The sequence below is a fragment of the Oryzias latipes genome, chromosome 16, assembly GCF_002234675.1.
Source record: "Oryzias latipes chromosome 16, ASM223467v1".
In the NCBI taxonomy this organism is placed as follows: domain Eukaryota; kingdom Metazoa; phylum Chordata; class Actinopteri; order Beloniformes; family Adrianichthyidae; genus Oryzias; species Oryzias latipes.
In genome coordinates, this window is record NC_019874.2 from 559362 (window position 1) to 586762 (window position 27401).

A 27401-nucleotide genomic window follows, 5' to 3' on the forward strand; every position below is an offset into this window, starting at 1 on the left:
ATGAATGCAGCTGTTGTTATCACTGTGACGGAAGAGCGGTGCTGAAAAATACGGCCTCCATCGAGAGACTGAACGTAACACGACTGCAGGTTACTATGATGATCAACATAGAAAAATGTATTAATTATTTGTTTCGACTGTATAGTTATTGTGGTGGAGCAGAGGAAGGGAGATTTGTGAGAATCGGGGTTACATTAGCTAATGATTATGGCAGCGCTCGCGCCACCGCCGGTTTCCGGGCAAAAAAAGCAACAGTAATTTACTGATATATTAAAGTGTTATGATTGACCTATTTAGGGTTTTTCTCCAAATTTACACAAAAAACGTTGTAACAACGATCATCTCGACTTGGTTTTGTAAATATTTTAAAACAGTCTCTGTCTAAGAGACCTGGACTGACTGACTCCTCCCCCTCACGTTCCAAACAGGAAGTACAAGGAGCCAAAATCCTTTAGACTTCTAAAGAGAAACAAACAGCTGTTAGTTAGTCATTCTATGGGTCAGATTAACCATTCTTGTTGTGATACCCTTTTCAACATGTTTTTGCTAATTCCAGTTATTTGTTTTACAAAACTGTTTCTTTATCACAAGTTATTCAAATTATAGACTGACCAACAGATGCCTCAGTAATAGCATGTGCCACCTTGAATGTTTGTTTGACAAATTCCACCAAGCTCACTTTCAGTGGAAGCAGTGTGGACTTTCAACAAGCTTACTCCTGATTGGCGACAGTAGTTGCCATAGAATTGATACTCAGATCAATCACTGTCAACTGGCTCCAACGTGGTGACGTCTGTATCACAGAGAAACGACGACAGAATTTACTTTGTTATGATGGATCTGGAAGGAAATGGGTGACATCACACTCGCTCAGACCTTTTCTCTGATCCAGTCAAACTGCTTTTTTACCAGTTTTATTCCAGAAATCATTTTGGATAAGAGGAAAGACATCTTCAGCTCATAACCAAGTCTTCATGACCTTTTTTTTTTATAACTTTTCTTTTTAAAATTCAGAAATAATAACCTGCACATTCTTACAAAACTGTTAGACTTCAATTGCTACCTTAATTTAATTGTAAAACTAACAACCATTGTCATTAATATGGCAATATTTTCCCCAAATCTTATCAGAATGTGGAACTGGAGACATAAAAATTCTGCTTTTCCTATTTTCAGCTGAATCTGCCACGAGGCTCGACAACGTCTTCCATCAACTGCAAAGCGGTGATCGCTGTGGCCGCCAAAACATCCAAATGTCAGGCGGGCTACAAAGATTTCAGGCCAAAAGAGAAAGCCTCACATGTGATGAAGTGTCTGTATTGGTATGTATTTACCATCTGTGACTCAGAGTCATTAACCAATTGTTGATCTGTTCACAGTGTTATATGATAATTTAAATTTTGACGATGACGATACAAAAATTGCTGCCAAACCTGCCAAAAAGTCCCGTCTCTTACCACACACATGTTGTGGCCCTAAGGTGCCCTAAATTCCCTGATCAAGCAGAAACGTGCTTTGCCTGGATGAAGGCCTTGTATCAGGTATACTGGTAATAATAATTTTACATTCACCTCAGTCTGTTGTTTTAACTCATTATTCATGGAAGCTTGATGACACAACATCTTCAATCTGCTTGAACTCTAGTTTGATTAGAAACTTTCATTTTTGAACCGTCAGCAGATCTGGTCATGTCTCACCAAAACAACCACACTAATCATTTCATCATTTTCATCCATTTAAGGTTGGAAAAACCAGCAGCCCTCCAGTGCTTCAGCCGTCCAACCATCAACCGTTTCAGACATCCATCCTCCCACCACTTCAGCCCCACAGCCGTCCACCAGTGTGCCAACTTCTGACATTTTACTATCCTGGTACAATCTTATTTTTCTGCACAGTTAGCAAAAATATGTTTTTAAGATATTCCTGTGTTTTTTTATCCTCAACAAATGTTTCTCCAAAGAAATGTGAAAATACAGAATTATTCATCTGGTGGTTATTTTTACACTTTTCCTCAAATCTTTAATAAGAAAGAAATAGTTCAGTTCAAGTTTACTTTAGCTTTTCTTTTTAATGGGCATTACAGTTGATATAAAACATATAACATGCAATTAAAATGCTTTGTAGTTAAAAACATTTTACACACTATTAAAAGATTCTATAAAATATTATTTAAAAAGAATCCTTTCCAAGAAAATGTTGACTACCGTATATCTTCCCATAGTAGCCCTGGCGTTTATTCCATCACAGACAGAACAGTGATGGTTAATGGGTTTATTTTGCAGCAAAACTTCATCAAGAAATGTAGACAAACACCAGCAGATGAACATTTCAGGATTTATTCAAATGATGAGAATATTGGATTGTGTTCTGATCAGCACTGGCTGTTGACGTTTCTTTTCTCCTTGAAGCATCAGCCTCCGTATCAAAAATCATGTTGGTTGTCATGAGGATCTCTTTCCTGGAGACACGCCCACCTTTCCGTCTTTGTGCAATAATTCATGTTCAAACCAGTTCTTCTAATTTGTCGCTTTTCTTTGCATTTCCACCAGTAAAAAGTAATACGACAAAATACTTGCAGAATTTGTAAAGATTTGGATTTTGTATTATTAATTTGCCTTTTTTAGTCTTTTATTATAAAATAACTATGCATTATTACTTTATTTTAACTAACACATTTATCTTAGTTTACAGTAGTCCTCTTAAACATCTCTTAAACAAGTTTACACTTTTCATCTTTCAGAATGCAGCCGTGTGATTGGAGGAAAAGATTAATATGCAATGAGGACATTTAAAGAAAATAGGAGCAGTTTTTATTTTACATTATTACTATTTTAAAGTAGAACTCTAATGTATATACATGCTTTTTTATTCATTTGTTTGGCATATTTACTGTGTTAGAGTTCTGATGATTGTTTTGAGTGGTAAACGTTTTTATTTTATTTATGAAACCCAGATGGAGTTAATGGAGTGCTAGTCATGTTTTATGTTGTATATATTATTAATGAATTGATTTATTTATTTTGAAATGCCTGTTTGCAAGTAAAGAAGCCGGGGTTATGGTTAAAATACGTGCGGACAATCCAGCAACGTGCCTCTTCAACATGAATTTCCATCAGTTTTTTTGCTTGGTCGCAAATAAATACGTCCAAATAATAATCAGCCTAATTTGTTTTTTTGTTTATTTAAAATTATATAAATCTTTTCTAATTTTGTCAATAAAAGGACAAAAGGGGTAGATGATGGATGCATGTCCAAGTTTTATTATTCATGTTCTACAAGTTGTTAGATATTGATTATTTGATGCTTTTGTGCTATGCGTTAAAAATCAATGTAATATTGTAATTATTCATGAATATTTGAATAGTACTAATATTTCCTACAAAGGATAATTGACACTAATCAAATTAAAAACAGTCGTCCTGTAAGCACTGAGTGGACAAACTGTAGCCCATCGTCTATCACTGTTTGATTGAACCTTCTCTACTTTTCTTGCAGGGGGGGGTCATGGCCTCTACGCTGGATTCCAAAAAAGAGACAAAAAAACCCCGCCCTCAACCCCCACTCTTAGTCAGACGTGTTTATTTTTTTATTTACAATAATAAATAATATACTATGTACATTTATTTTGTTTTACTTTTTTATACTTAGTTTCCTTATTTCCTATAACATTTATTAGTAGTTGTTGTTTGTTGATGTTAGTTCTTTTTAGACCCTTTTATGTTAAAATAGACGTAAATGACCCAGATGCTGATATTCTAATATATAGACAGATTTATGAATGAATTATTCTCAACAGAAGTTCAACACTATTGTGGTAGCAGTCTGACTGTTTTACTGTTTAGTTTTACTGCAATCTGTCGTGCCTCACCCACTGTCCATCCCATAAAAAGAACAATTCTACATCATTAACCTTTTATTATTTTTATTCATATGGCACATTCATAAATACAAAGTTAGAAATTATACCCCCCATTTTTCTATCTTTATCAATGAGTTCAAACAAAACATGAACACAATAAGAAACTCTGACAATAAGAAAGCATTTAAAACATTCAATCTGTGCGTCAGTTTCAATGTTTTTGTGAAAAATTTCATAATAATCCTCTGGTTTGTTTCTTTCTTGTTGCTGTTGGGAATTGTTGTTTTGAATTGTTACAGTCAATAAAGTTTGTATAAAAAACAACTGCAATCTGTCATGCGACATGATACCTGCAAAACAAAAAGTTTGCATTAGTAATGGAAACATTAATTTCTGTAAAAAAAATAAAAATAAACACCTGTTTGTCGCTGGGCTTATTTTTAGAACTTAACCTTCCCGATAAACGTGGGACCAATCACAACCAGTTTAGAGCCAAACGTCTTTTTTTATTATTTACAGTGTATTTCTAAACTCAACTAGTTGATGTTGAAAAAATACGCTTGCATGGACGTTACGACAGTGTACATGAGTCCCTAGAAATGTTATTAAACCTAAATATTAAACCTCAGACGATCTTATTTTACGAGATTTTTCCACAGGAAAAAAAAAGAAACTCGCGTCACATGACCCCACGTCAGCCCACAGATATGATGGAAAAGATCAGACATTGTACACAGCATTTAGACTTGTAGTGTGAATACTTTAACATGTAAAAGATTATTGAATAAAAAAATCGCTAAGTAAATTTAGAGAACTCTCCAGTCTGTTCCTGAACAACATTCTTCCGGTTTGTTTAAATGTCCTTCAAAGTCGCAACAACACAGCATGAAACCTATACACGGGTCCGTAAATGTAAATAAAAATAATTAATAAATAGCAACGTACCTTTTCACGAGATCTTCTATATGAAAAAAGAGAAACTCACGTCACGTCACGTGACCCACGTCAGCCCGCATATATTTATGGAAAAGATCAAACGCGTTCAGATCCTTTGAGGAAAAGTTGAACGAAACAAACAAACTACGAACTGCATGTCTGCAATGAATGGATATTATGAAAATAAAGGGGATATATACTGCTAGAAATGTTTTCAAAAATAAATTAGTCCACAATCACTCCTATTTTATGGCATTTTCTGCGGAAAAAAGGAAAAACATATTAGTCACGTGACCCACGCGCACGTCTGCAGATATGAATGAAAGTTAACGTGTTTCTCCAACGTAACACAGAGCCTTTGGGAGAAAAAGTTGAACGAAACAAGCAAACTACAAACTGTATGTCCTAAATGAAAGCATATTTTAAAAGAAAATGGTATATTTCTCACTAGAAATGTTGTCAAAATAAAAATTAGTCCTCAAAATATCTTGTTTTATGGGATATTCCACCGAAAAAATGAACGTGCATCCGCCATGTTTTTTGCTCACGGCAGGCCAAACCTCCAAAGTCACGTGATCCTGAGAAGGCTCGTAGAAAATGAATAGAAAAATGAAACGTATCCGCCTCACAGTTTAGGGGGCGTTTTTGTAAAACTCTCACGCATTTCCATGTGGACAAATGTAGCTACTACACATTTTAGGATGAGACTGGGTTGGCCTTTCCTAACTTAATTTGACTGCAGCGACATCTAGAGGTGACTTTGTAAAACTACACATTTAAAATAATCTTAAAACCCATCAAAAAAGACACACTAAGTTCAAAAGAAAAATGTGGCAGCTAGGCTTTTTATTTTTAACCTTTTTTAAAAAATTGTAAATGATTTCTGTCAGCTAAGTTTTTTTCCTAAGATGTTACAATAGAATATACTAAACTAAACTTGGAAGGCAAATCCAATTGTTTCACTTTGTAGCACCGAAGTAACTTCTGCAGGAAGCTGGTGCATTAAATCAACTTCATGATAAGTGGGGAGACTATTTCAGAGACAAGACAAGAACAACATGCTTAGGAATCATGGATGAATCATGAAGTACCAGACAAGACAAGCTAAGTACAATAATGACCATAGGAGAGATGAGCACTTCCTGGTGGGCGACTTAGTCTGGGTCCGGTCACATCCATTATCCATAGCAATTTCAGCAAAGCTAACACCTAAGTGGGAAGGGCCAGCCGTGCCAGTGCTCTGAACCTAATTTCTTCAATGATTTGTGATCTTCACTGGTGTCCATGGATTACATGAAATCCTCGTCACCTTTATCCACCTTTGTCATGGTAGGAATAACACGTCAATGTGAGGGGGGGGTCATAGGATAGCACAAGGGTTAAAAAACAGAGATCTGGGAACCTTTAGGCGACTCAAAATCAGATTATTTTCAGTGGAACCGGCTTTCCGGGGTTCTGTGTTGGTAAAGCGGAGTTTTATGTATAAAATAAGGGGCTCAGAGACACGTTTGGGTGCAGAGGACTGCTGCAGCCTTTATTTTCCTTTTCATTCACATAACCTGAAGTTCATTTGTCTCATTACGTCATGAACCTGTCATCTGAACACCAATGTGGAGGTAAACAGTGTTACATACGCCCCCTCCTCCAGATGAAACATCCCGTTTCAGCATTAAACAATAAAGAGGAATGAAAATAGTCTGTTATATTAGCATTAGAACGTTGAAAATGGCAAAAAGTGCGCCTCCTCAGACGGAAGCGTCACACAGACGTAGAGATCTGGTCTTTAATGGAGGGAAAGGATTGAAGTGGACAGCTGCCTGCAGGGACACTGTTGAACCTTTCCTGTGAGATGACTTCTCTTTTTTTCTTTCCGACTGTGGTCGGAAACGTAGGGGAGATTTTTCTCCAGGGACGAAGGCGGATCCTCGTTTGGGGTTCACTTTCCCGTTTGGACCGTCAGCCTCCAGAGCGAGTTAATAAAGACTCCAAAACAGTTCTTCTTGGGGGGACAGCTTCTTTTTACGGTTCTCTGTCCTCCAAACACACAATATAAACACACATACTCCACAACAATACCGAAGCCATCGGCGATGGCTTCAACGGGCTGCAGAGATCCTGCAAACCACCCATCAATAAATAAAACATTAATAGATTGTAAATCAAACAAATGAGCTTCCAAACATTTGGAACAGTGAACATTCAGTTCACCTGTTCTACTAAGTTTAGAGGGTCTGCTCTGCTGCTGCGCTGCGTTCACTTGCTGCTCTGTATGATCACTTCCACTTTAATCTCGTAAAAATACAATTCTTGTAAATTTACGGTTTAAAATCTCGTAATTTTACTTTTTTTGGTGGCCCTAAAACTCTGTCTCACCGAATAGTTTGAAACTGAATTGTTTTATTTTTCTGCAAGTAGGAAAGAAAAGTCCTCATTTCCGTTGTGCTGAGGTTAATGCTAATGCTGCGGTTATGTCGTTGTGCTTCGGGTAATGCCGTGGCCTTGTTTCTTTTGTTTGTAGTGTGAGCCTTGTTGGCCACCGTACCAAACTTTTGGTCTGTATTGTAAACGCTGCCGGCGCGTCTCTTAACTTGATGCTCTCGCTATTTTCCTTGTTTTTTCCCTCCGCCATTTTTCTGTAAATGTGTATTCTTCTTTGTCCGCCTGTGACAGCCAATCTCGTAATGAGCGCCGCCTATCTACCTCAGGAGAAGTGTCTTACCAAAGAATGATTAATATAACGTTTTACAGTTTCTTCAAACGTAAGTAAAAGGTCGTTACTTTAAGAAAACGCATCGAGAATCAATCATGGTCCTAAATATTGTAATATATCACCATATCGATATTTTGGCACACCCCTACTTTAGAGGCTTGTAAAAGCATGTAAGATAAAAGCGTGACACCAACACACTGACACAAGTTAGTTTTGGCACAAATATCTTGCATGGAGTTTGCCATAAGTCAGAATGACACTGAGATGGCAGCGGTGGATCCCCCCACACTGGTGACCTCCTATTTTACCTGCAGCACACACACAGCACTCCCACACCTCCATACATGGGTGGGGTCGGGGGGGGGGGGCGGCCGGTCTTCACCCGCCTGGTCCTCTCAGGGCGGCCGGGCTTATGGGTGTCCTGTCGGCTGCGGGAGGGGTCGGGCATGCGGCGCTGGGGGTTGGCCGGCTGGGGGGGGGGGGGGGGGGGGGGGGGGGGGGGGGTTGCTGCTTGGCGGCGGGGGTAGGGAGGGTAACCAGATGATTGTGAGTATGTGTGTGTGAGTGCATGGGTAGGACCGACCTGGGGGCTGGCTCGCTGGGACCCTCTGGGGCTTTCCCTCCCCATCACAGAGAGGGGAGGGCACTGAGAGGGTTGGGGGGTCAGATATTATGGCGGGGGGGGTGGTAGTGCGTAGGGTTTTAGGGGGGTGGCTGTGGCTGTGGGTGCGTGGCGATCCGTGGGTTGCTAAGGTCGCGGGCCTGGGCTGGCTTGCGGGGACGGGGCGCCGGTCGGGTGGTGGCTGGCTCTTGGGTTCCGGGGGCCCTGGCTTCGTCCCTGGCCTTTGTCTCGGTGTCCGGCGCCCGGTGGCCCCCATGGCTGCCGCCTGGTACGGCTAAGCGCTCCTGTCTTGTGGCCTGGGGGCCGGACACTGGGTTCGCTTGTGCCTCTGGGCATTGGGGGGGCCCCTGTAGGGGGGCCCTCTCTGTGCCTGGCTGGTGGGGTGGGCGGTCCCCTCCTCCTCCCCTCCCGGGCTGCCTGGGTCCGGATGCTGGGGGGGCTTCTGGCCTGGGGGGCTCTCCTCCCCTCTCCTGGTCTGGCTGGTCTGGCTGGGTAGGATCTGGCTCCCTTTATGAACACACGGTTCACGTCGGCAGCATGCATGTATCTCCACCCCCACGTGCACGTGCACACTCCACACTGCTCCCTGTCTGCTTCATCCCTCCTCCTTACCTACAGTGTATTGATGGACAGTTTTTTTTTCTCGCTCATCTTAGTGTCAGATTTTCACCTTTGATGTAACATTCGTCTTTCCAGCAGATCTGGTATAATTGTTACAGCTTAAATTAATAACTTAGTCAAATCAGTGCTTGTATCCCCCACCTTTTCACCTTTCTTCCTTTTACTCTCTTCCACCCTCCCCTCACATTCTTCCCCTCTCCCTCCCCACACACACTAAATGTAACAAATAAATAAAAAATAATACGACAAAAAGGGGTTTATACAAATCTACACTCTAGTTTCTTGAAGCTATATAACCTCTTTTTGTGATAGTAAAACCTGTCCAACACAAAAAGCTTTCAGCTCTAATCTGTTTGCTCAGCTGTTGGACAGAACAAGTTAAAAAAAAAAAAAAAAAAAAAAAAAAAAAAAAGAATGACACTGAGATTTCCAAAGTGTTTGTGTGAAACTCTTCTAGAGAAAGAGAAGAAAATTGAACCGACAACTCAGTCTTACAAGTTCGTTTTTTTTCCGAATGTCACACTGGTGACTGAATCAGCTCAATAAAATACTGTGCCAAAATTACTAAAAACAAATAAAAGTTTAAAAATGGATTTAATAAATAGTCATTTAAAAACAGTTGCAAAAGGTAAAAAAATAAAAGACATAAAAATTTGATTGAAAGTCCCAGCTAAAAAATCCAGTCCAAAGCCGCCCCCCAAAAGTCAACCGTTGAAACTGGCCGTGGAGGGGGAAAACCAGCGTCTGTGCGGCTGAAAGGAACACAAACAAAACGGGTAGACTTCAGGGGCCTGTACTGACGTCAGCCACACGCATCAAGGCAGATCAGGAGAGCAGACTTTCCTTTATTCACCGATTGTCAGGCCTTCAGGTCCTGCATGCAGCTTTCCGGTCAGCCCCGGCGTTCTTCCGCACCCCCATCTCACAAGGCTCCCGCTGCGTCCTCAATATCCTCTGCTCTCACCCAAAGTTTCCTTCCTTAAGGCATGCTTCAGCTGCGCCGTGCACGTCTGTTTTGTCAGGAAAGTTATCCCAATATGCTACAAGTACCAATTTTTCTGACATGTTCTTCTTTTTCCTGCAACTTCACGTTCAATTTTACATACATGTGTGATTTTAACTTATGAGTCCGTAACTGTGAGTTTGAAGTGTTATTGCATCAATAAAGAATGACAATTATTTATAGAAAGACCTTGCAGCTTCATTCTATATATCTCTGATCAGTCAACTACACACACACACAGGGAGGGGGGGGGGGCTGGTAAAAAGGCAATTCCTTTATCCATCTATGCATAGGGAAATGTATTCATTGCGTATGAGACATATTACAACCAAACTCATGTGTGAATGATCTAAGGTAGTGTGTTTTGGCACATATTTACCTTGATGAGTAGCTTTTACACCCCCCGCTGTCTAAAGCGAGTCCACAACATCCTGCATGACCATCTCCATCCAGTCCACCACCTCTTCCACCTGCTGCCCTCAGGAAGGAGGTACAGGTCCATCCAGGCCAGAACAACCAGACTGAGGAACAGCCTTTATTCACAGGCTGTGCAGCGGCTGAACAGTCCCACCCACCAACTGCCCCCCACCCCTCTCCAACTGTCTCACCTGAGCACACTGTGAACTGGACTTTACACTGCTGCACATCATATCAAGCTGCTACTGACTCAACATCTGTGTACACTGAATGTCTTATTTATTTATTTTTATTTTTTGTTAATGCCTTGCTGTGTTCTCTTGTGTACTGATGCTGCACTTTGGTTATTTATCGGGTATTTATTTGGTGAATTGAACGGAGTGACTGTTGTTGTTGATGCACCAAACACATTTTCATTGTTTTCACTGACAATGACAAAATAAATGAATGTTAAATCTTTACCTTCATACATCTTATTGTTCACCTGCCCCCCCCCCCCCCCCCCCCCCCCCAAACTGTTAAGTCTGCCACTGACTATGAGAGAAGTGAACACTTAAGCTATTGGCTGAAGGTGAAGACCAATAGAATGATGCGTGAGTGATGAACCAGCCAACTAAGCATTCCTGCAGATGAGGTCGATCTTCCTCATCAAAATTGGGCCAAATATTCACTTCTAACACGAGACTCTGAAGCTTGCAGGGCTTCAATATGAAACCTTTTTTGGCATTCTTCTCAGTCCTCTTTGAATTTTTGATCTGAGTAGTGTTTAGATGTGGGAACAATTAACATGCCAATGTTGTGACTGTCAGAACCGAAGTGAATGTAGCAATGAGTCAAAACACTGAATTATGCAGTGCTATGCCCGTAATCATATATGGTTTCTTTGACCAATTCTTTCAGGTCTTATGAATACAAATGAAGACTTTTAGGAAGGTAATATTCAGGGCAGTAAAAGATATAAATTGACCACTACGAAGATTGAAGGGTAAAAACAGCATGTTATGGTTAATGAAGATATCTTCGTAGATTGCAATGAATTGCATTAAAGGAGCTGTGGCACAATGCCAGCATTAGCCCAGATTTGCTGGACTTTCTTTGTGTTACCAGTAAGCAGAACTCTGTTTCATCAAAACACAAAAATATGAAATATTAACATAATGCATAATTGAACATTTTTGTTTAAAGGTGAACCTATGCATTACAGATAACAGAAAAGTTTGAACAAATGTATTCTGAAAAACAATCTTCCAGCAGCATATTTTACTCAAAGAGCAGAAAGAAAAACCTAAACAACATCATAATGACAATTCTTGTTTCTTTTTTTTTCTATTTCAACTTTCTTTTCTGTTAGATTTTGACAGTATTGGACCCAGTACACATATAATGTTTTTTTGTCCTGTGAATAAACTGCTGGTCTGTACTCACACCTAACATTCTGGGTTTCATGTACATCATCCAGCAACACTGCAAACTCTTTGATTCTTGCACAGATTTAAAATCTTGTTTTTAGACATTCAAGATATTTTACCAGGTTTTAAGTTATTTTATCTTATCTTTGCTTTACAACTTTACATGCTTATCTCAAAATAAGCCTAATCATGTTTTTTTTTGTCTCATTAAGATCTAGAAATAAGAAAATAATTAAAATGAGTAAAAATCCCTTTGCTCCATACTCCATACCAATAGATAAACTTGATTTAAGATAAAAAGAAAACACTCAAATTACTTGATTTAAGAAATGTCTATGAGACATCAACATTTTATTATACATATTTGTCAAACAACATGGTGAAGCCACATTCACTCTCAGACAGTTTACATTGAACACAGTTGTTTTGAAGACCATGAAAAGACGTTTTCTCAACAGAAAAAAAGTCACAAATGTGGCAAATGGCCTTGCAACTAATGAATTAACTGGAACTTTCACAAACAAAAGTGATAAGATGCTTTTTAACATTTCACAAGTCAGCCTAATTTTCAGGCTGCATTCTTAAGGAAATAACAGCAGAAAGACTATATTTTATTGGCACAAACACTTTGTCCTTAAAACTGAAAGAATAATATGATGTGTAATCAATGAGCTCAGACACTAATTCTGTGGCGTGGGCAAGAGTAGGTACTGCCACTTCATAGGCTTGATAGTTGGGATTTAAATTTATTGTTTCATAGCGTTGATATTCAAATGCAACAACAGTGGAATCAATCAAATATATGTCCTTAATCATGCCAAAGACTGGTAGAGTATTATCAACATCTGCAAGAACCTTAGATTTCCTATTGCCATTCAGGATGTACCACTTTTCTCTGGCAATAGATTGGAGCACCTCTATTCCTAAAAAATCTCTGATTTTTTGTTGAACATATTCAGTATTTGTGACAGCTAGCACAGGTCCTGATTCTTTTTCATTTCTAAAAACTGGATGTTCAACGCCCAAATCATTCTGACAGCATTCGAGAAATTGGTTGTGGTTTGCAAGTGATTTACAAACATTTTTAAAATTTGATTTTGAAGCCCACAGCTTAAAATACTGGTCCTTGGACTCAAAGCGCATGCACATGCTCCTTGTTAAAGGACCAAGGGGTAAGATTTGACTCGGGAGATGCTGCTTAGGAATGACATTGGCGTCTGGGAAAAGTTGCGTAACCCTGGTGCTATCCTAGGCACTTTAACATTGGGAGTTGGGTCATCTAGACCAGTGTTTTTCAACCAGTGTGCCGCGGCACACTAGTGTGCCGTGGGAGATGGTCAAGTGTGCCGTGGAGAAATTGCCCTCATTAACTGATCTAAAAACATTTCCCATCTCCAGGATTTCAGCTCTGTGTTCATCCAAACAGGCCCTGATAAAACACTGAGGAGTTAGGAATATAAAAGATCGTAAAATACTTTTTCTTTGCGTTTATTTTATTTTATTAAAGACATTTTGATAAGAATGACCGTACCGCGATTCAGCTGCAGCTCCGGCTGTATTTGGGAAAAGTCCCGTCCCTTTAACTGTCTCCACCAATCATTCTTGAGGGGCTTAATCACATGTCATCAGTCTGACCAATCAGAAGTGCTTAAAGTCTTCACTTCCTTGTCCCGATTTAGCTCGTAAAGTCGCTCAGTTCTAACAAAAATACCAGCTAAAGCTCGTCTTTAGCGGTGTAGCTTTCAACAGAATCCGGTATCAGACCGTGGAACAAGTGAACAAAACAATGAAGCTCCGAAAACCGATCTCCGGCCGTTTTATGCACTACATCTCCCATGATGCATTGGGTTGTGAGAGTGACAGGGCACAAGGTCGTTAAACGTCTTGAAACCAACGAACACACATCAAACTATTTTTAAATCTTCTAACTTAACTTTTATTGAATCTTTTAGAGAAAAAAACAGCTGCAGTTTCCAGCTTTTTCTGCAACAATTATCTCAAAAATGCATGTGAGATTGTGGAGGGGCTGTAGATCAATACAGACTATGAGTTTCTCCTTCTTTTTTTAAATTTTTGGATGCTGGTGTGCCGCGGGATTTTTTTTAAGGTTAAAGTGTGCCGTGGCTCAGAAAAGGTTGAAAAAAACTGATCTAGACCCACTAGACAGAGCTCTGAACCTTTTTTCTTCAATGATTTGTGATCTTCACTGGTGTCCATGGATTACATGAAATCTTTCCACCTTTATCCACCTTTGTCATGGTAGGGAGAACACGTAAATGTAAGGGTGGGGTCATCTAAGATAGCACAAGGGTTAAACTGGTACAAGTGATTTTCTATGATATTTTTAAGTCGAGATACAGTTAGCAAAGAAATGACTGGAGCAAGAACTATCTGAACAATTTCAATTAATTGCAAAATGAATTTAACAAACTCATTGTCAACACAGTTAAGAAGGAAGGGCAGAATCTTTAAAAGAACTAACATTTGTCCACAAGACTGTTTCAGTTTGTTGTCATTAGCTGCCAGAGTGCTGACAGTAATGGGACACGGTTTGGCTCGTATATCAACAGGTGAGTATGGGAAATTCTGAATTGCTGAATTTACGTCATCCAATTCTATCTGTCCTGTCAAAATAAGGTGCTTTGGCACACTCTTAACTTCCATTGGTGCAACACCTTCAAACATAAGGTGCATTATATCTTGTGAAGTTTGTTTGATCAGGTCAAATGCAGGAATATCAAGTAAACTGCTTCTTCTGTTGATTCCATAAGTGGTTTTGAGAGATGCTTTCAATGTATCAGTGTCTATTTCTAAGCACTGCTTAATGTGCTTGTTCAATGTTCTAAACATACTCTCCTGAAATAATCTTTGCATGTCCTCAAATGTGCACTCACATTGTCTGCATTTGCTGTAAGCAAAACCAACACCTTCTTTAACCCTTGTGCTATCCTAGACACTTTAACATTGGGAGTTGGGTCATCTAGACCAGTGTTTTTCAACCAGTGTGCCGCGGCACACTAGTGTGCCGTGGGAGATGGTCAAGTGTGCCGTGAGAAATTGCCCTCATTCACTGATCTAAAAACATTTTCCATCTCCAGGAAATCAGCTCTTTGTTCATCCAAACAGGCCCTGATAAAGCACTGAGTAGTTAGGAATATAAAATATCTTAAAATTACTTTTTCTTTGTGTTTATATAATTCTATTAAAGACATTTTGATAAGAATCACTGTACCGCGATTTAGCTGCAGCTATAACTGTGTAAGGAAAAGTCCCGCCCCTTTAACTGTCTCCGCCAATCATTCTTGAAGGCTTAATCACATGTCATCAGTCTGACCAATCAGAAGTGGTGAAGTCTTCACTTCCTTGTTCTTAATTCTGCTGATAAAGTCGCTCAGTTCTAACAAAAATACCAACTGAGCTCGTCTTTAGCTGGTGGTTCATCTCTTAGAAAAAAACCGCACCTTCCTGCTTTTTTTGCCACAATTATCACAAAAATCCACGTGAGATTGCGTGCGCGGGGGGGGGGGGGGGGGGGGGGGCTGTCGATCAATACAGACCATGAATTTCTGCTTTTTTTTTATTGGATGCTGGTGTGCCGCGGGATTTTTGTCAGGGTTAAAGTGTGCCGTGGCTCAAAAAAGGTTGAAAAACACTGATCTAGACCCACTAGACAGTGCTCTGAACCTTTTTTCTTCAATGATTTGTGATCTTCACTGGTGTCCATGGATTACATGAAATCTTTCCACCTTTATCCACCTTTGTCATGGTAGGGAGAACATATCAAAGTAGGGTGGGGTCCTCTAAGATAGCACAAGGGTTAAATCCAGCAAGCTCGTGTTGGGCTAGGGTATCTCCACATACTGCTATTACAGCACTAAACAACTCTATTTCACCATTTGATGTTTCAATCCTTACTCCACTATAAAGTTGTGTTAGATATTTGATAAGTCTTTTTATTATAACATCAGGGCCTTGTTCAGAAATGTCATTTACCTTAGCAATTGCAATGAGTTGTATGGCAGCCAATTAAGACTGAAATTTTGGGTCTATATTACCGAGAGTATAATAAAACATAAGTAATTTGTTTGCAGAAGCATGGGACCCTAAAGGGTTTCAAATTTCAATTTCATCTGTATACAAGATTATTTGTAATGCAATGGGCTTTTCAGAAAACAAAGGGTGTGCGGTAACGAGTGCTCCATCTGTGAAATCATATAAGAATCCCTCTCTGGATCGTAATGGTGCAGTTGTCAGCATGTTAAAAATTCTGGAATTGCTCAACAACTGTTTGAGATTTTGAACAAGAGGTATATAATTCAATTCAATTCAATTTTATTTGTATAGCCCAAAATCACAACAACAGTCGTCTCGATGGGCTTCGAAGTAAAACATGAACTTAAAAGGATCACGAATACAAAGAGTTCAATAGGAAAATACTAAAATGAACTAACAAACTGACTATGCTATACTGGCATCCCTGCCCTTAGACCCCCCCCCCCTTCGCGGTAAGGAAAAACTCCCAAAAAAACCGGATTCCGGAAAAAATGAAGAAACCTCAGGGGTGCCCACATGAAAGAGGGATCCTCCCCCAGGACGGACAGGCAATTTACCAGAAATCTTAGAGAAGAATTAACTTATCTAAATCTACAACTATATATATATATATATATATATATATATATATATATATATATATATATAAATAAAAGTCCAGCAGACGAGCTTCATCCAGCCGTGGTTGTGGGGACAGTCAGGTACATGAAAAAAACGTCTGTTTTTTAAAGACATAACTCGCGAAAGACCTCGCTTCACCCAACTTATCTTTTGCGCTACCACTACTTCCTCTGGGTAGACTGGATTAAACATATGCTGAAAACCAAATTGATGTTGCTCAACGACGGTCTTTCATTGATGGAGATGTTACAAGGGAAGAAGACAGAGCCTCAAAAATGTTTGAGGGATATCCATGCTTCAAAGAAGTTAAAAATGTAAGTTTCTTGCCTCATTTTAATTGGATTTTTTGTTGCCTGTGGTTGCTTTGTATTTAAGGTCAATTGTGGTTAAATAACTTTGATTAAACAACTTGAGCACCCTTGATTTATTTATTTTGCTAAGGTTATGGATGAACTGCGTCGTATTGTGGGCGGTGCTAAACTCATGTACATAGATGAAATGAAGGGAAGGTGGAAGGAATTTTGTGGGAAAGTTCAGTTTTTTGGAGTGTGGAAGAAGGCTCTGAAACCCCCTTTTCCATTGTGGTGGGAACTACACCTGTGAGCCCCCTTCCTCCGGAGGATTTTTGTGAAAGACTCGTGATATTAGTGGCGTACTACTACACTTTACACCTTACATATCACAAATGTGTTGCTACACTCCTCTCGGCCATCCAGACTGAGGTTATCGGGGATGCCATTCACGACAAAGATGCCACTAGTTCTTACAAGAAGGCAATAGCCGAATGGAAGTCTTTCACTGAGCAGTAATGTACTTTTGTCATTTTTCTTGTTATAGCTTAACTGTTTTTGGCTTTTCTCAGAGTTCTACTGGAAATATTCAACACGTTACTTTATTTTTTTTTAGCATCATCCAGTTTTCTCTGATGACTTTTTTTTTTTAATGGACAAAAAAATGCTGAAAGGCTAAGCTATTTTTGTTTACATTGTAAGTGGTGAAACCTATTTTTTGATGGTAAGGAAACCATTTTTTGGTTAAAGTTTGAGCTTTATTTTAAACTTCAATAAACGTTGAAAAGTTGAACAGGCATTCATTGTCATTATTTTGAAAAGGGGAAAAAAAAAGTTTTGTTTTTTTCTAAGAATAAGTTCTAGTATTAAGATTTGGGATTTTATTGAGATGGGCCAACTTGTAAGATCTCATTTTAATTTCCATTTGCTTAGAACTAGCAAAAAAAACTAATTTTGGGGATGTATAATAACCAGTTTTACGTAATTTTATCTAGTATTTAGCTTTTTAAGCCTTTTTACCCATTTTAAAACCTTATGTGGAATTTCTTGTTTTAAGATTTTGATGTCTTATTTCAAGAATTCTTGTCAAGTAAAAATTACTTGCTGCATGGACAGATAATTTGACTACTTTCTAGTTATTTCTTTCTTAAAATTTGTGTTTTTTTTTCTTATTTTAGAATTGCGTGTTTTTATAGTGAAGGGGCAGTATGAAAATTAGGGCTTTGCATTAAAAGCAGCTTTGGCTAAATATATGTTTTCAAATGAACCGTTTGTCTTGTCATGATATAATTTGCTCTTTTGCTGGGCTCAAGCTGTATTATTTTGAATAAGTTGACATTGAAAAAAAAACATTTTAGACGTTTACTATCACGGTGGAGAACTGACCCATAATATTAGGTGGTCAGATCAGAACCAAACTGCACCAGAGTTCATGGGACCTTTTCAATAAAGTGATCACAGTTACCTAAACTAAAGAGACTGTTTTTTTGTCAGAGGATATTGTTTGTAAAATGTATTACTTCAATATACTGTAGCATCCCCTTTTTTCCGAGGCACTGAGGCGCTGAGACTTAATCCTCTTTGAGGTTTTTATTATGGTTACTGTAGGCCGTAACCAATGCCGTAAAAAACATTCAGCAACTTCTGAATCTTTCAAAACTCTACTCTTTTGAGAGCGCTCTTCCCCCACTTCTTTTTTCTCGCTCCCCTAACAGCCCTCCCTTATCTGCCCATAGCTGAACCCCATTGCTCCAAACTCTGCAATGACAGGCTGAGTGAAAGAACTGAGGGGCCAACCAGCATCTCTGCTTGATGCGTTCACGAACTCTGGAACTTAGAACGCGACCTAACAGCCACCCAGTCCACTCAGTCCGCTACCCCCCCCCCCCCCCCCCCCCCAAAAAAAAAAAAAAAAGTCGGCCTTGAGCGGAAACAAAGTGTCTCAGATGAGCAGGCGGTCGTCGAGCTCTCTGTGGTCGCACACACTTTGCGGGGCCGGTCGTTGTGACCCAAGGCGACCCACAGGCATCAAGAGGAGTGGAGCGTCCAGCTCCCGTGGTGGAATTTTCTGCCACAGAATGCTCAACCGGTCTGTTTGAAAGTCTCAATGACACAGGAGCACTGGCTGTAGTCTTCTCCGTCTCCCCTGCGGGGGTTTTAACCTTGCAGCACCTCTGTAAGGAGCCAGCCTGTGTTGATGCAGTGCCACCTTCCTGCCCCTAGGGGGTAGTTGAATCCGGTAAACCACCTCTCTCCCACCTGAAAGTGACGCCCCCTAGTGTGCACACCATAATTCTTTTTTTGTCTCCGCATGAAGAAACAGGGTGAAGTTTCAGGCCCGCAGCTTCCACCCTGCCCAACACTTTCTTGAGCGCTTCCAGGGCTGAGGTAAATGAGGAGCCGTGGACCAGGATGTCATCCAGATACACCACACACTCTGAGCGAGGAACGTTCATCAGAACCTTGTCCATTAGTCTTTCAAAAGTGGCGGGGGCGTTACAGAGGCCAAAAGGGAGGACCTTGAACTGCCAGAGGCCCCCACCAATAACAAAGGCAGTTTTTGGTTTTGCTTCTGGAGCCAGGGGTACCTGTCAGTACCCACTGCACAGATCCAGAGAGGAGAACCAGGATGACGTCACTACTGCATCCAGAGTCTCATCGATGTGTGGGAAAGGGTACGGGTCTTTCCTGGTCACTGTGTTAAGAGCTCTAAAGTCCACACAGAAAAGCCCTTCATTCTTGTTTTTCTTTGGCACCATGACGACTGCTGAAGCCCACACTGTCAGAAAACATTGTCAGGTGTATTGGGGGTGGGGGTTGTGGTATAATTAGGTCCTTTGTAAGGATTTCAACTCCTGAAGTCACTTGTTTTAATTTAAGTATTATAGGTTATTTTAGGTTGAGTATTTTTCTCCACCACCTTCTCCAGATGCTGGAACTCATGGTTTTAATAATTTTGATTATAAAAATATAATTTTGATTATAAAACGTAAACTTTAAAATACACTTTTCCAGTTTTGTAGTACTTTCTCAAATATTTGATACTTAGTTCGGCCTAAGATCAATGCGTGTCTCTGCATTCTTGTTCTGTGAAGATAATTAGAATGACCATAAAACAAAACAAAAAATATAACAGGAAGGCTTAACTTTTTTGATGTGTTGCTCAGTATTAACACTTTTCTGTATTTGCTTGTAGATTTAATGGAAGTAATTGCGGTTTCCCGGCATCTGCCCAAACCTTAAACCACATCACCAGCATCATGCCAGTGCCAGCAACTCCAGGTGGGGATGAGCATGAAACTCTATTTGGAGAACTACAACTAGAGAGTGGTCTAAGAGCTCCTGTGCAGCAAGGTTATTATAGTTAACGAAAACGAACGAAAAAACTAAAACTAGAACTGAAAAAACATTTTCGTTAACTGAAATAAAAATAAAAACGAGAGTTTAAAAAAAACGAAAACTAACTAAAACTGTTTGTTGTGTGTATAAAACGAAGTGAAGCTAACTAATATTAACCCCAAAAAATACTTCGTTTTCGTCTTTGTTAATACATAAGTCTTTTGGGTTGAAATAAAATCTATTTACTTCACGCTGCTAGTTTTACTGTGTATTTGACCCCCACGGCATCACGTTGTCTGTGACGTCACATGATGTCTGTCAGACACTGCCGGCTAGCGTGGTCATAGACATTTACATGAGCGTGATGGCTGCATTAAAAGTTGGGAGAAAGCGGGAGAGTCCTATTTGGGACTTTTTTGAATATAACAGCGTCGAAAACAAAAGTAAGTGCCTTGTAGTCGAAGCAGGAGACAAAATTTGTGGAACGCTCCTCAAAGGGAAAAAACCCTACGAATCTAAAAGTACATTTAAAAGGCGCACACAAAAACGCAAATCAACAGTACCTAGACAAGCTAGCCTGTCGCCCGCCCTCCCCCGAAAAAGAAGCGAGAGCAGGGAACGTAATGCTGTTATCGGCTGTTGTATTTTAATTTAACGATGGTTGTCCTTGTGTCCTCTGAATAATAAGTGTTTCAAAATGGATCTTTGATTGAGTTTTTATTATACAACACTTATTCTGGTGATTTTGAATCATGCACCTGACAAATATCATAATTTACAAAAAAAAAAAAAAAAACTAAAACTAACACTAAAACTAATAAAACTAAACTAAAACGAAGCAATTTCAAAAAATAAAAACTAATAAAAACTAGTAAAGCTGCCTCTAAAAACTAATTAAAACTAAATAAATTTAAAAACAAAAATTCAAATCGAAATAAAAACTAAAACTAATAAAAAATCCGAAACTATTATAACCTTGCTGTTCAGTGGGAATCAGCTGTAGAGAACTACATCACCCTAAAAACCATGGCTGGTCTGTAAAACTTAAGGCAGGATTTCTTGAAAACCAGCAGGAGGCAGACTGTCGAGAACTGGATTTGGGCACCCAGAACTAAACAAATACAACCTTTTAATGCATAGTATTGGCTATGTCGTTATTTTCTGTCCCATTCCATTTGTCAAATAAAGTTTTCTGTGTCTGAAAAACAGTAGTACAGTATTTTTATTATACAAACAAGCGTACAAAACATAAAAATGCAATAAATAAAAATGCAATTTTTTCAGTGCAATTTGTGTTTTATAAAGCAAGAGAAAATATAACATTGTGCCATGAAACAAAACTAAACAGGTGTGGCAACAATAGCTTTTACAACAAATCCATTGCTCTAAAAGCACCCAAAGCCAGGGGAATTCTTTATTCCGAAGTCCATGTTGGCTTTAAAGGCAGTATAGTAGTCCAAAAGAGGAATCTTTAAAATGTTGGCACAGGTATTCGCCATTGGGAATTTAGATGTTGAGGGAGACATGAAGTGAAGGCGTGGCAGAGGACTCATACCAGCAGGAGGCACACAGGGCACACCTGCAGCAAACATTAACACCTCCTCCAAGGTCACAGCGCTGTTATCTTCTAAAATTAGAGCATAGGAAAGAAAATGACAAAGGGCTTTTGAGTGTATCTATAATACTTTTTCACGAAAAACAACCCAAGTGCTTTGTTAACCAGTCACGCATTTCTAAGAAATTTTCTAAAAACCTGCTCTTTGCTCGTTTACATTCTTTCCTTTACTATGAATAATATGCAAATCCATCTTTGCAAAAGTTTGGATGTTGTTAGTTTTCGTGGGTGAAATGCAGGCACCCTGACTAGGCCAACTCCAGGATTACGTCATGAATTTTGCGACACCCACACAGAGAGTAAGTGTGAGTCTCAGAAATCAAGTCATCCTCATTCCTGCAAACTCATCAATGTGCTAAAGGTAAAATATAATCTCATATATGTGGAGATGGTTTACTCTGCAATGGTAAGAAGAGCTTAATATAGGCACCGAAACATTTAAATAATTTGTTTGTATAAAAACAAAAAAAAGTACATCCCGTTACCTTCACAATCAAGAAGATAGTCTGCCCAGTAATTCCTGGCTTTGTCTATAGTTTATATACTATAGTCTATATATACTATAGTCTATAGTTTATATCAGCAAAAAGAGTTACCTTCACAAGCTTAAGGTTGTCGTTTAGTGATCTTTTCTTATTTTTGAAAGATCCTCGTCTTTCTTTCTCCTTCAGACTCCGGAAAGTCTGAAATGACTCCAACATACTTTTTCCAGTAGCTTCACCTTCAAATAAAGGTCCAATTGTCAATAAGAAATGACAGAGAAACACAGTGAGCTCAACTATACTCATAAAGTATACAGAGTGTAAAGTATATAAGCCTAATTTTATGACGGAAAGAAACTTTAAACTTACTTGTGCCAGGCTTGTCATCATCAACATCACAAAGGAATTTAGTGCTCTTTCCACACGAACAGCAAAACATTGGCTTAGAATGCTGCTGGTGTCCACAAAAAGGACAATACATTGTGATCTGCAAAAACAAAAAATTATAATTAGATTGCTTTGGACTTAATTTACATTAACATTTTAGCCATTACTTCTTGTTTTTTGTTGATTTTTTTAACACAAGAAAGACATTGTATTTATTTACTCAATTTCATTTTCATTCTGGCCAAATATTACATTTAAATGAGAATACACCGATTACAGACCCATCATGCCTGCAAACAGTGAAATTTAAGTATGTTGAATCTATATAAAAAAAAATCTCTTAATTTGGTGCCTACGGATGGAATGCTGTTTTTATACATTATTATTATTATACAAAATTAAGGATTCTAGTAAAACTCCTGTAAAAGGTTCGGGACCGCTACCATAACCCACTGGCGCCTGTCGGGCTAAGGGTTAGCTTTCAGCTAATGTTTAAAATGAGCTCAAAGCTAATGTTTGCTGAAAGTTCCTCCCATATGCGGCCGCATTATCAAGCACAGAAACACAGTTTTGGACAGAGACTTCGCCGCGCAGCAAAGGACAGGCGGTAAACGCAAATTTGCCCCGTGAATCGCGTTTGGCGTGAACGCAGAATGATTAGTGGTCGTTCTGTACACTGTTGTCTGAGCGTTAGCGGAAGCCAACAATAAACCGACATAAAACCTGAGGCTACCTGACCTAATCAATAACATCAAAAGTACACATGGTAACAATGAACACTAATATTTTCACTTACCTCACTCTCTCATCCGTTTTCTGATTGGTACTCCTGTTTTCCTCCTTGTCGCAGCAGTGAATATAGCAAAAACCAATGCACTTCTGGTGTATAAATCTGCAAACTGATCTCCGATCAGTCATGACGTCACTTCTGTTTTCAAGATTCACTTCCCTTAGACGTTTTTAATGTTTGCAGTGTTTCTGATGTTGAGGCAACTTTTTTGTATGTGATCGCTTTTTTTTGTTTGCAGTACTTTCTTTTTTTTGTGATGGCTGTGATGGCGGTTATTTGCAGCGGTTTTTTGGTAATTGCAGGTACTTTTTTGTTTTTGAAGTTGTATTTTTTTATGTTTGCTGTAATTTTTTTTTTTTTTGCAGCACTTTTTTTGTTGTTGCTGCAATGGCAGTTCTCGGCCACCGTAGTACTGCCCCAGTGAAAAGCCATTTGTACCCTTTGATGGCAAATTTGTACCAGATACAGCACATTAAAGACCAGTACTATACTGTTTATCGCATTTATTAAACATTCAAAACAATTACAATTCTGACATTTTTCACAAAATGAATGTTTTAAACCTGTGTCACAACAGGACGCATATATTTACAATTATTAGCAATTTTACAATTATGAAAAATCTATATTTTTCCTTCAGTTCACATTGCATTCATTGTAACTATAACCTTAACATTTGATCAATTGTAAACAGTACATAGTACTTCATTAACCATTTTTTTTAAACCATGCAATAAAACTTGTGACATTAACAAAAGCAGCACTAGACCTTATTTTAAGTACATCTTTCTACTGCATTCTACATTTTCTAAAAATAAATACAAAAAGTAAACTTGATAATCAAGTTTAAATGCATATTAGTCATTTTAACTGGAATGGAGGTGGTGCTTTTTTGTCATTCAGTGATTCTGTTAATAAAAAACATAAGAAAAGGAGAAAAATTAACCAAAATATCTATATAAAATATTTTAAGATATTTTATCTTATCTTTATTTCATTGAAGGTTTTCTTACAGGTTTACTGTGTGAGGTTCCATACTTTGAATTTCAAAGGGGCTTCCTGAACATTGCATATGTAAAGAGGTTGTGATGCTGCAGCTTCGAACTAATCCCCGTCAGGAGAAGACAGTCTTTGATCTTCTGAGGCCATTTGGTTGTAGGTCTGACTTGGATCATAAATCAATCATGTCTGAGACTGATTCCATCCCTGGGAACATCTGCTCACGTGTGGGGAACAAAGGTGTATTGTCTACTGTATGCTAGGAAGATCCGGCCACATGGGGGGGTACCACCTAGGGAGCCATTTGGTTGCGGGACCATGTCAGTCTGGGAGGTGACTTCAGACGCGGGAAACGGATGCTGACTCCTAACATGGACTGACAGAAGTAGGCAGGCTCCCTGCCAGCCAATCCGAGCGTCCAGAGGAGGAGTCTGGACGCCATGCTGTGTTACGAAGGAGGAGGCTGAAACCGACATGTTAAAACAGCTGGACGGAGAAGTTTTCGTTGTTCCCAACAGGCTGACACGTTAAGAAGTTTGTAATTTGGCGCTGTGTTAACTTTGAAACTTTGGGAATCCGGATATCTGTTATATTTTGTTTTACCCTGTTTTTAGAAATATTGTTAGGGAAATAAATTTGTTAATCTTTAATCCGGCTGAGTTCCATGGTTTCTCCTTCTCGACTTTTTTGAACATGCAACAAGGAAAATAATCTCAAAGCGACAGATTATTTCCTACATTTTTGGTGACCCCGACGTGATAGGTGGGGAAGGAATGCGGAATCGCAACGCGGATAAGAGGACCAATAGTGGTATATGACGAGATCTCTGAGACTTTCGGCGAAAAGTCGGTGACGCCCCCCACGTGCTTGACTTCCCTCGAGGCCTCACAAACAAAAGGTAAGGCTGGAACCTGTTCGGAAATTCTGCATATTGATCAGGTTATTCTCTTAGTGAATAACTCAAATTGTGGGGAAGTGAAGTGTGTGGGCGGCATAGCGCACCTGTATAAGTTTTGTGGGTTCACCCTCCCTTGAACAGCGGATTGGACGGGAGCAAATTATACACTTTGGACGGCTGCAAATTGATACATATTGAATATAAGCAAATTATACAGGTCTTGCGTCTGTTCAGCCTGTAGACATTTGAGCGGGAGCAAATTGGGAGCTTGTGATATTTGGAAATCAGAAAATTTAGTAGGTTTGCGTCTGTTTACCCTGTTACGAAATCCCGTACAAAAAACATTGTTACTATAGGAACTAATTTTGCGCGTTTTAGGATTTTCGGAAAAACCAGGAAGGCGGCGAACCTTCACAAATTATTTTTAATGCGTAGAGAAACCACAGAGGGATTCACAATAAAAATGAAAGGTGCACTAGACAGAAGAAATGAGGAAACCGGTGAATTTTCTTTTGACGACAGACTTGATGACGCTAACGACTTGACTTGACAACAGCGGTGAAAATGGCTTGAATGAGGATGAATGGAATGAAATGTATGCGAATTTGGAAAGAATGGGATGAAAAAGTGTTTGAAATCTGTGTGTTTTAACTGTATTTTCCACATTTCCCTGTGTATTGTCTGCTCCACGGACGCAGCCATCTTGCTCACAGTGTGTTTACGTCACATGGACCAATGACGGGACGTTTTAGTTGCTTCAAATGTGTCGTCGACTCCCATTGGTTTTGACTGTACCACGTGGTAAGCGTGACAGAGTCCTAGCCAAAATGGCGTCGGCGACTGTGATTGGCTTTGTTTGTACCATGTGGTCGGCGAGACGCGTCCCTGACGACCAAATGTGACGTAACGTGCTGAACTTTTTCACGAGGAAAATTTGAAGAGTTTGGGATGTAATTTGCGGTAAAATCATGGTGGGGATCGTCGTTATCGAGCGTGGTAATGACCTCGGTTGTAAGACGTCGTTTAAAAACAAATTTCAGTGGGTTTTCGGTTCGCCGAAAAGGTTTTTATGTTGCACAGCGCCTCCGACGGGAGCCTCTTCCGCAACGGAGAGATCAACGTGCATGGTTTCAGCGTCACCGACTTTTCGCCGAAAGTCTCAGAGATCTTGTCATATACTACTATCGGTCCTCTTATCCGCGTTGCGATTTCGCATTCCTTCCCCACCTATCACGTCGGGGTCACCAAAAATGAATGTAATCGACCTAAACAGTGTCTGTCACTGTCTTGCATTCGAGAAATGGTGGCTGCCCGCGCATAGCAGCTAAGGCAGGCTTACAATTTAAATAAATATGGGAAGGACCGCCATACTTTCAGCGCGCGGTGTAAAAAATAAAAAAATTAAACGTTATTGGACTCCTACACATTACAGATTGACGCATTGAATTCGACGGACCTGATAAATACAATCGATATATAAGTAGGAATTATGGAGCTGGTCGTTTCAAAAACTTACTAAAAAAGAAAGAGAGAGGAAAAAAAGGGGGGAGGGGTAGGCAACAACCGGTGCATCAACGCCAGCGTACATCGGTAAAACAGCGACAGAATTATCTAGTGAAAAAATTTATATATTTGAATGTATTTAATGGAATGCGGTACAACACCAATAAAAAAACAGCTTAACTTATTTAATGGCTACATTTAGTTGAACTTCAAACAGCTGAGGATAACCGTTAGCAAACTCCCGCTCGTAGTTTGCAATCTCCTTACAGGCACATACACGGTGGAATAGCAGCATTCCACTACACAAAAGTTATTCCTTACAGATAAAATAACCGAACCCGCTTAAAACAGGCTTCCAACTTATTTTTGAGCAATTAGCAGACTTACCTCGGTCACAGCCTCTGTCTTCCTCCGTCCACAAAACAAAATGGCGGAAGAAACGAAACTTAAGAAAGTTGAGTGGGCGTGGTCTTGCTGGTTTACTCCAACATATTTCCTCTACGTTTTTACACCTACTTAAACAGCAAATCGAAATGATTCTATTCTAAAACCAGTAAAAATTACTCAATTAGAACAAAATGATGGTAACTCCGCAAAAGGTACTCTCTCATTTTTCCTGTGTAGATACAAAAGCTAAAAGGTACTAATATGTACATTTAATGTAACATACTAACAGAGAAATTTACTTTTTTATGAGAATGTATGATTAGAAAAAAAACAACTTAAATTAACAGCTCAAAGACTAGAAATTTAAATTGAACTTAGGCCAAGTTAAAGAACACCATATAAGGTTAAAAACGTCAAATAATTTTTCTACATTGTGCTTTTGCTCTAAATTAAAAGCAAA

General features: G+C 39.3%; 1 long non-coding RNA gene across 1 annotated transcript; it reads left to right on the plus strand.

The window, feature by feature from the left end:
- Nucleotides 1–3623, plus strand: LOC111948973. The gene is made up of 4 exons (XR_002874975.1): nucleotides 1–89; nucleotides 1177–1322; nucleotides 1742–1871; nucleotides 3496–3623. It is a non-coding gene; the product is annotated as an uncharacterized LOC111948973 (long non-coding RNA).
- The last annotated feature ends 23778 nt before the right edge of the window (nucleotides 3624–27401 follow it).